General features: G+C 46.6%; 1 long non-coding RNA gene across 1 annotated transcript; it reads left to right on the forward strand.

Annotated features, from left to right (window-relative positions):
- The first annotated feature begins 1,472 nt into the window (after nucleotides 1-1,472).
- On the forward strand, nucleotides 1,473-7,251 carry LOC137851623 (uncharacterized). Its single transcript, XR_011093298.1, has 3 exons — nucleotides 1,473-1,939; nucleotides 4,308-4,360; nucleotides 7,101-7,251. It is a non-coding gene; the product is annotated as an uncharacterized lncRNA (long non-coding RNA).
- The last annotated feature ends 1,513 nt before the right edge of the window (nucleotides 7,252-8,764 follow it).

The following is an 8,764-nucleotide window of genomic DNA, read 5'->3' on the forward strand; positions in this document are numbered from 1 at the left end:
GATTGCAGTAGGAACTTGCTTTCTTTCTTCTTTTTAATTAAACAAGTCTTTGAAGCAACTCTTCTAAAACCACTATGCTTCAATTCAAGTTTTCTGTTTTTCTTAGCTGAGATGTTTTTTTCTTCCAAGCGTGATGAAGTTTTCTACAAGAATATCCCGTAATGATTTCATAAGCTCTTTTCATTGTACCAGCTGCAATAGAAAGTGCTCAAAAACCTGCTGTTTTCTTCAAGAATAGTAGTGGGGGTTTTCCTGCCCCTTGTCTGGTAAGAAAGGCAGTAGGGCAGCGGTCTGAGGGGCTACTGATCCTGTCATCAGTGAGCCAGGAGAAGGCAGGAGTCCGAAACGGGTTAAAAAAAGTGCTTAAAAGGATACAAAAAGAGTAAATGGTACTTAAGCCACGAATGCTTCTTTTTGCAGGGATGCTCTGGACCAACCGCTTCTTTCTAGCGCTACCTCAAAGTAACTTGCAGATAGAACTCACAGGGAAGATTGATCAAATGGTGATGATCGCTGTCATTCTGCTGGACACGCATATACTTGCCTTTCGTTTTGGCTCATTTTTAATACCAATTAACTTCAGTGACTCACGTTAATAGACACCGTTTGACTGCATCGGGAAATATTTCTGAGTCATGAGTGTCATTAAAGGCCCGTCACCCTATGGAAATCCTTCTAAATAAGAAAAATGGAATTAAAATAAATAAGTAAAGCAGCATTTGAACTTATGAGCAAACATAGCGTAGCTGCCTTTGACACTGATCTGGAGGAGAAAAATCACGTTATCTTAATAGGGTTGCCTTAATAGGTTTGGTGTAGGTGAGGGAGGGAAGTGTTTTTTGTTGGCCCAGCTGTTCCATGTCCAATGCAGGAGGGGGCTGAGAGTGATTCCCTGAGCACGTTGGTGTGGAAATCAGTGATTTCACTGCCCGATGCGTGTTATTAAGGGCACAATGTGTACCCCGTTACCACTTTCATTTATTTTCTGTGGTGAAAATCCGTCACAGCGCCTATGTTTCCCGTGCCACATGGTAGAATTCAGCTTCCTGGAGCAAGGCGGCCACGAAGCCAGCCTCAAACACTGCGTGTGCTTGGGTTAACAGTGTGGGGGCTCCTGGTGTGGGGGTTTTTTTGTTACTGGTGTGGTTGCGGGTTATCGGTGTGGGGGTTACTGGTTATCGGTGGGGGGCTTTTTTGACGAGCACTGTGGGGTTGTGGCGCTGTCCCACCCCCGGCGCGGTGCTGCTGCACCCCAGCCTTCGGCACCACGGGGCGGGGAGGCTCCGCGGCCGTCTTTTAGCCCCGTTCTCGTGCTGTCCGGGCCGGCTTTTCTTCTGGCGGCCGCTCCCCGAGGCCGCCATCCCTGAGGTGAGGCAGCCCCGCTCCCCTCCCCCCCCCGTCCCCTCACTTCGCGCTTTCCCGCGCGGCCCCGCCTCCTCCTCCCCTCCCTCCCCTCCCTCCCCTCTCGCGAGGCCGAGGCCGGGGCCGGAGCCGTCGCGGGCGGGTGACGCGCGGCGCGCACCGCGCTGACGGGAGCCGCCATCGCCTGCCCCAATTGGCCGCGTGAGGCGAGCGGCGGAGCGGGGAGGGCGAGGGACGGGACGGGACCGGGACCGGGACCGGGACCGGGACCGGGCGGGGGGCGTGTGACGGCACAGAGCGAGGGGCGCGGCGGCATGGCCTCGGGCGGCCCAACGGCCGGCGGCGGAACGGCCGCGGAGGGCTCGGCCGGCGGCGGGTGCGGCGGAGGCGGCGGCGGTGGCGGTGCGGCCGCGCCGGAGCGGGAGCCGGAGCCGGAGCCGGAGCCGGAGCCGGAGCGCTTGGAGGAGGAGGAGGAGGAGGAGGAGGAGGAGGAGAAGTTGCTGCGGCTGGCAGCAAGATGAAGAGGCGGCGCCACCGTTGGGGCGCCGCGAGGGCCCCCTACCCCCGGTTTAGGCAGGTGAGGAGCGGCCCCCACGCAGCGGGCCCTGCCCCACAGCGCCTCGGTTGCCCGTGTACTTATCGCTCAGCCCCTTCCTGACCCCCTCACCCGCCCCTTTATCCCTTTAATTGCCCTGTACCCACCTCCTTATCCCCTTAGTTACCCCCTCAACTGTCCAGTTACCCCCCCAGTTACCCCCCCAGTTACCCCCCCAACCCTTTACTAACCCCCCTTAGTTACGCCTTCAGCCCCTTCCTGACCCCCTCAACTTCCTCTTTATTCCCTTAATCACCCCCTACCCACCTCCTTATCCCCTTAGCTACTCCCTCAACTGCCTAGTTACCCCCTCAACCCCTTACTAACCCCCCTCAGTTATCCCCTCAGCCCCTTACTGATCCCCTTAATCACCCCCTGCCTACCTCCTTACCCCCTTATTTACCCCTTCAGCGCCTTACTTTCCCCCTTTATTCCCTTAATCACGCTCCAGCCACCCCCGTACCCCCCTAGTTACCCCCTCAACCACTTAGTTACTGCCCTTAGTTACCCCCCCCAGCAACCCCCCGCAACTGCCTAGTTACCCCCCTAGTTACCCCCTCGGCCCCTCACTATCCCCGTTATTGCTTTACCCAGCCTTTTACCCCCCTCCTCACCCTCCCTTTCATCCCCAGCCCACTGCCCTCAGGACCTCCAGGGCTTTCCCCACTCCCTGCACCCCGCCTCGCCCCCTCGTAAATTCTCTGCACGTTACCTGCCAGGCTTTACTTCTCCTTCGTGCGGGAGGGTCCGGTGGGTTGACGGTGAATGCAAATTCTGTAAATTCAGGGTGTGAAAATCCCCGTGCTGGAGGGGGGACACGCTGAGATCCCTGCCAGCAGCTCATTGCGAAGAAATGTCAGGCGCCCAGAGAGGTGCTCTGCAGACGCCCTCTGCACGTGTTCGTTCAGCCAAAACCTCTCCGCTATGAAATCAGCAACGTAACTGAGTATCGTATGCAAAGCCGAGGGAGCACTATGCATGGATAGCTGCTCAGTTAGGTTTTTATCACTCGCAGAAGTGCCAAGTCCCTTACACCGTATGTTGACAATCAGTCTAGTCCATCTAAAGCTGGCCTGGAAGGGCAATAAAACATTCCCCACGCTTACAGAGCAAACATTGAAACCTCGGGCTTCAGCAACACGTTAATGTTGAAAGTGTCGTATCTCGCGTGTGCCGACGCTGCGTAGGTAACTGATAAACCTTACAGGTGAATTAATAATCAGCGGAGATGGTTTTCCAACTTTGCTATTGCCTGTTATCTCTGGGTGTTTTCCAGTAGGTTTATTGAAGCAGTGTGCCAGAGCAAAGAGGTGCTTGGGGATATCTGGGGGATTCTGCACAGAGAACGGATGCTGCACATCCAACGCAGATCAAATTAACAGCAACTTATCGGGGAAAAAATTGTAATGATTTGATAAATAGGCAAACTGATAGACGCTATACATGTGCGTTTATTATGTTATTTATTATAATATTATATTGATTAATATTATTTATTGTAGCTGATAACTTTGTAGCCATATGAACCGTGCAAATGCCCGTCACATAACAGGATGAACTTTGGGTAAATAGCTTGCTTAGAGCATTTGTCAATTGATTTCAGTTTGTTTTCAATGTGATGCCCGCTCTGCAGAAGGCTCTGTGCTTTAATGTGAATTGTCTCTCTGTGACGCAGTTGGGGAGACACGAAAGCGATGGAGGCGATTTTAACATGAGGTTATACCTCTGATTCTGATCCCTACCGGCTGTTTTTCTCATCCTTCCCCCTACAACTTTTGTCAATAAGTCAGTTTGTAGAAGTACTGAAATAGATCTGTTTTGTGTGCTTGTGATCAGAATTACAGCCCACCAAACCCTCCGTCTCTTATCACTAAGCTCTGAAGGTGCCTGGGCACTAGACAGTGTAGTTAACAGCTTTGAAGTTCCTGGGATATCTAATTTACTTTTTTTGTTGTTTTTTTTTGCTTGCTTGTTGATAATAAATGATAGAAAACAGGAAAGTATGTCCCTTTTACGGGGCTGGTAAACTCGGCCCCACATGTACACAATTTTTGTCATGTTGTTTAAAATAATTACTTTCTTTGGTAGAGAACTTGACAAATTTGATTTAGTGTTCTATCAGTTTGTCCTCAGTGCTGAGTGAAGCAGTGATGCTCACTTTAGCCCCAAAGTTTAACTGAACTGTACCCACAATGCTGAATTAGGGAACAAGGTTAAGTAGGTGAGGCGTATTCAGTGCTATAAAATTAAAAATAAATAAATTTAAAAAACAACAACACATAAGTGGTTTTGGGTACTTTGTGTATTCTGTATCTATTCATGTAAATCTTGAAATAAATTTAACTTGCAGTGGATGAGAAAGAAGACTTCGCCTGTGAGACAGCAAGCAGAACAATGTGGAAGGTATGACATTTATTCATTTAAAACTTACTTGAAGGAAGAAAGAAATCTCCTTTTCAGTACAGTCTGCATGCTTGCCTTTTTGGAAAGGTGGTGACAGTTGTCAGTAAAAGGAATGGGAAATGCAAGGAAAATTTTGTATTTTGAGGGAACAGCGAAGTCCAGATTGTGTTTGAAGACCAGTGTAACTTTGAGAAAATTGTTGCTTTTATGAAAAGAATGAAGATGAACAATAATAAAATGACTGATACATGACTGATACACCACCACTTTTTATGCCAAGTTTATCTTCTGAGTAGGATGTGAAGATGGGAAACAAGGCATGCTATAATGCTGTATCCACGGAAAGGCTGTGTGCTTTTGGAGGCCTAATTTTTTCCTTCTCTAGGAAATAGGGATCGTTTTGTAGTTTAACTAAATCTTTAGTGTTACAAATTTTGCTGTGACAGCTATTTCATAGTTTGTATGTCAGTTTATTTATAACAAAACAACTTGTCCCTCTTAATGTTCCCTAGGGGAAAAGCTATTAGTTTTAGCTAGTTAATTGCTGGGAGTTTGAAAGCTTTGTCCTCATGGAATGATTCTTTCTGAAGTATTCTTTAGAAGGTAAAGTAGGCGAAGTGAGTCACAGGTTTTTTTTCTTTATTTTTTAAGCAAAAACCTGGAAGAAGATTTATTAGTATTTATTTATTTTTAATGCTCCTTTCATGATGAAGTTAATTGCTTGCTCTGAGTTCACATGAAGACCCTGTGTTGTTTAGAATCATTTGAGGCCAAATGCTAACTCATCTCTAAAATAAAAAAAGTAAATCCAGAAGAATTAACTGAATTTCTTCTTGAGGAGACTGCTTTGTGTTATACTGCTTTCTTGGTTTAGGATGTTAATTAATGAGTTAGTTGGTTAGGGTTAGGATGAGTTATCCTCCAGATAATATTGATGGCTTTCCCTTCTGGGCAAATGGTGTTTGGGGTAATAACGCTTGAGTTAGGACATTTTGCACCCTACCTTTTTAGGGGGTTGCTCTTTTCCAAGAACAGTAGCAGGGAATTTTGCTGACTCTGCTCATCTGCCAAGCAATTCTTATGTGACCGTGGGCATTCTTTGGCTTGCAGAAAGAACTCAACGTTTTTGTCGTGGCATCTAAAAGTTCGACTTCACAACCACCGCCTTTTTAGGGGTGGAAGCGACTGGCTTTAAGGTTCTGGTACAGGTGCAAACAGCTGCTGGGTTTTAATTATGTTTTTTTCAAACTGTTCTGAATTATCTTTGTTAGCACTCCTTTCTACTTCTCCATGTAGGAAGGAGATCCAGAAAACTCATACTGCTTTTGATTTTGTTGACACAGTCCATTGCAGTGCCCTACCTTTTGTTTGTAGAGTAGGTAGTGGTGGTAGTGTTTTTTGTGGTGCTGGTCTCTGTTGGGTGCCATGTTCTGGAGCAGGAGCACCACAATGATCTGCTGGCAAGAGTCCCTTTGGACAGCTGAGTTGGAATATTCAGTAAATCTCTGGCCCACCAATGCTATATATATGTGTGTGTGTGTGTGTGTATACATCTATATATATATATTATTTATTTATTTTTTTTAAGCCTGAGTCCAATTGCAGATCAGACTTGCTTGAAGGCTGACAATTGTCTTTGCCCCCTTGAAGCTGACAGGTGTTAACAGAAAGAGGAATATGGGCTATTATGGGCAAACGATACTTGTCCGAATAAAGACCTATTCTGATGTAAGACTTTTTTTCAGTGTTCTAATTGATTGACAGTTTGGATTAGAGAAAAGTCTGAGCATATGCCTTAGGGATCTGTCTTCCTCTATGCAGTCAGAGTGCTAAGCAGGCTGTTGTCAAGTATTTGACAAGTTTAGACCAGTTCTCCTCCTCAGTCTTCTGGAAGTTTGAGCTGGTGTCTTCCAGTGTGATCTAATGCACTTCTGTACTTCCTGATTGGCTGCAAGATAAGCTTTGATGTCACAGTTTTTCCAGGCAGACTTCATTTTCTTGCCATAGTGCTTTTATTAGTGCTATTCCCTATTTCACTTCTGGTTTGGGATATTTTTTTCCCTGTTTCCACTGAGATGAGGAAATCTTTCTGGTTTTGGTCTAGGCTTTTCTAAGTAACAGAAAAATGCCTTTGTGTGCCTTCCAAAAGGGATCTCTATTCATGTCTGAAAAGACTGGAATGTTGGCACACCCAAACACCTCTGCTGTTGCTGCTGATGGCCACATGAAAGCCAGAGCTGCTTCTGAAGCTTATGCTGTATTACCTTGCCACACAAGTCTACGGCCTCTCTGTTCTATCATAGCTGTTGGCAGCGTGTCCCGTGTGTGAAAAAGTGCATATGAGCACTCTTTCTATATTTTCGTGAGTTGTTCTTTTATATCCCTGCAAAGATGCATGTTCATCGCAGAATCAGAGAACCAGTCCTGTTTAAAGGAAGCGTTGGAAAATAACAATCTAAATCAGCTCTTCTAATTCAGGTCTTCTGGCTTAGTCATTGTTCCCGTATGAATGGTGCGCTTATGTATGTCCTTTTCATTGCTGCTGTTAATAAAGATTTTCCTATTTAGAACATCAAGTATTTACCAGCATTTAGCAACGTGTGAGACAGCTTTCGTTTTTTCTGGTTAGCAGGTTTCAATTCTAGGACTATTAACAGCTATAATGTCTTGAAAAAAATGGTCTGATTAATTTTTTTTTCTCTTTTTTTTTCTCCCAACTTCTGTACTGTTGTGTGACCAGCTACAGAAATGTGAGCGGTGTGAAATGTGAAACTACGAGAAATGTGACCAGCTACAACTTCGGTACTGCCGCATCCAATGGTCTGTCCTCAGGAATGAGTAGTGGAGGCGGCAAAATGAGAAGGGAAAGAGGATTACACTATTTATCCAGATCTGTACAAGAACAGGTAAGTGACTCTTAAATTAATTGCTGTGACTGAGATTGCTGAAGTCAGTAGCTAAGTGTGTCAGTTTTATTGCATCATAGTACATTATAATAATACCTCTTTAGTTTTGCATGATGTTTTCCTGGGGGTTTCAGAGCAGGCTCAATGGCTCTAGCCACCTCCTTACCCCCTTATTTACCCCTTCAGCGCCTTACTTTCCCCCTTTATTCCCTTAATCACGCTCCAGCCACCCCCGTACCCCCCTAGTTACCCCCTCAACCACTTAGTTACTGCCCTTAGTTACCCCCCCCAGCAACCCCCCGCAACTGCCTAGTTACCCCCCTAGTTACCCCCTCGGCCCCTCACTATCCCTGTTATCGCTTTACCCAGCCTTTTACCCCCCTCCTCACCCTCCCTTTCATCCCCAGCCCACTGCCCTCAGGACCTCCAGGGCTTTCCCCACTCCCTGCACCCCGCCTCGCCCCCTCGTAAATTCTCTGCACGTTACCTGCCAGGCTTTACTTCTCCTTCGTGCGGGAGGGTCCGGTAGGTTGACGGTGAATGCAAATTCTGTAAATTCAGGGTGTGAAAATCCCCGTGCTGGAGGGGGGACACGCTGAGATCCCTGCCAGCAGCTCATTGCGAAGAAATGTCAGGCGCCCAGAGAGGTGCTCTGCAGACGCCCTCTGCACGTGTTCGTTCAGCCAAAACCTCTCCGCTATGAAATCAGCAACGTAACTGAGTATCGTATGCAAAGCCGAGGGAGCACTATGCATGGATAGCTGCTCAGTTAGGTTTTTATCACTCGCAGAAGTGCCAAGTCCCTTACACCGTATGTTGACAATCAGTCTAGTCCATCTAAAGCTGGCCTGGAAGGGCAATAAAACATTCCCCACGCTTACAGAGCAAACATTGAAACCTCGGGCTTCAGCAACACGTTAATGTTGAAAGTGTCGTATCTCGCGTGTGCCGACGCTGCGTAGGTAACTGATAAACCTTACAGGTGAATTAATAATCAGCGGAGATGGTTTTCCAACTTTGCTATTGCCTGTTATCTCTGGGTGTTTTCCAGTAGGTTTATTGAAGCAGTGTGCCAGAGCAAAGAGGTGCTTGGGGATATCTGGGGGATTCTGCACAGAGAACGGATGCTGCACATCCAACGCAGATCAAATTAACAGCAACTTATCGGGGAAAAAATTGTAATGATTTGATAAATAGGCAAACTGATAGACGCTATACATGTGCGTTTATTATGTTATTTATTATAATATTATATTGATTAATATTATTTATTGTAGCTGATAACTTTGTAGCCATATGAACCGTGCAAATGCCCGTCACATAACAGGATGAACTTTGGGTAAATAGCTTGCTTAGAGCATTTGTCAATTGATTTCAGTTTGTTTTCAATGTGATGCCCGCTCTGCAGAAGGCTCTGTGCTTTAATGTGAATTGTCTCTCTGTGACGCAGTTGGGGAGACACGAAAGCGATGGAGGCGATTTTAACATGAGGTTATAC

This window comes from Anas acuta, chromosome 2 (genome assembly GCF_963932015.1).
Source record: "Anas acuta chromosome 2, bAnaAcu1.1, whole genome shotgun sequence".
Lineage (NCBI taxonomy): Eukaryota > Metazoa > Chordata > Aves > Anseriformes > Anatidae > Anas > Anas acuta.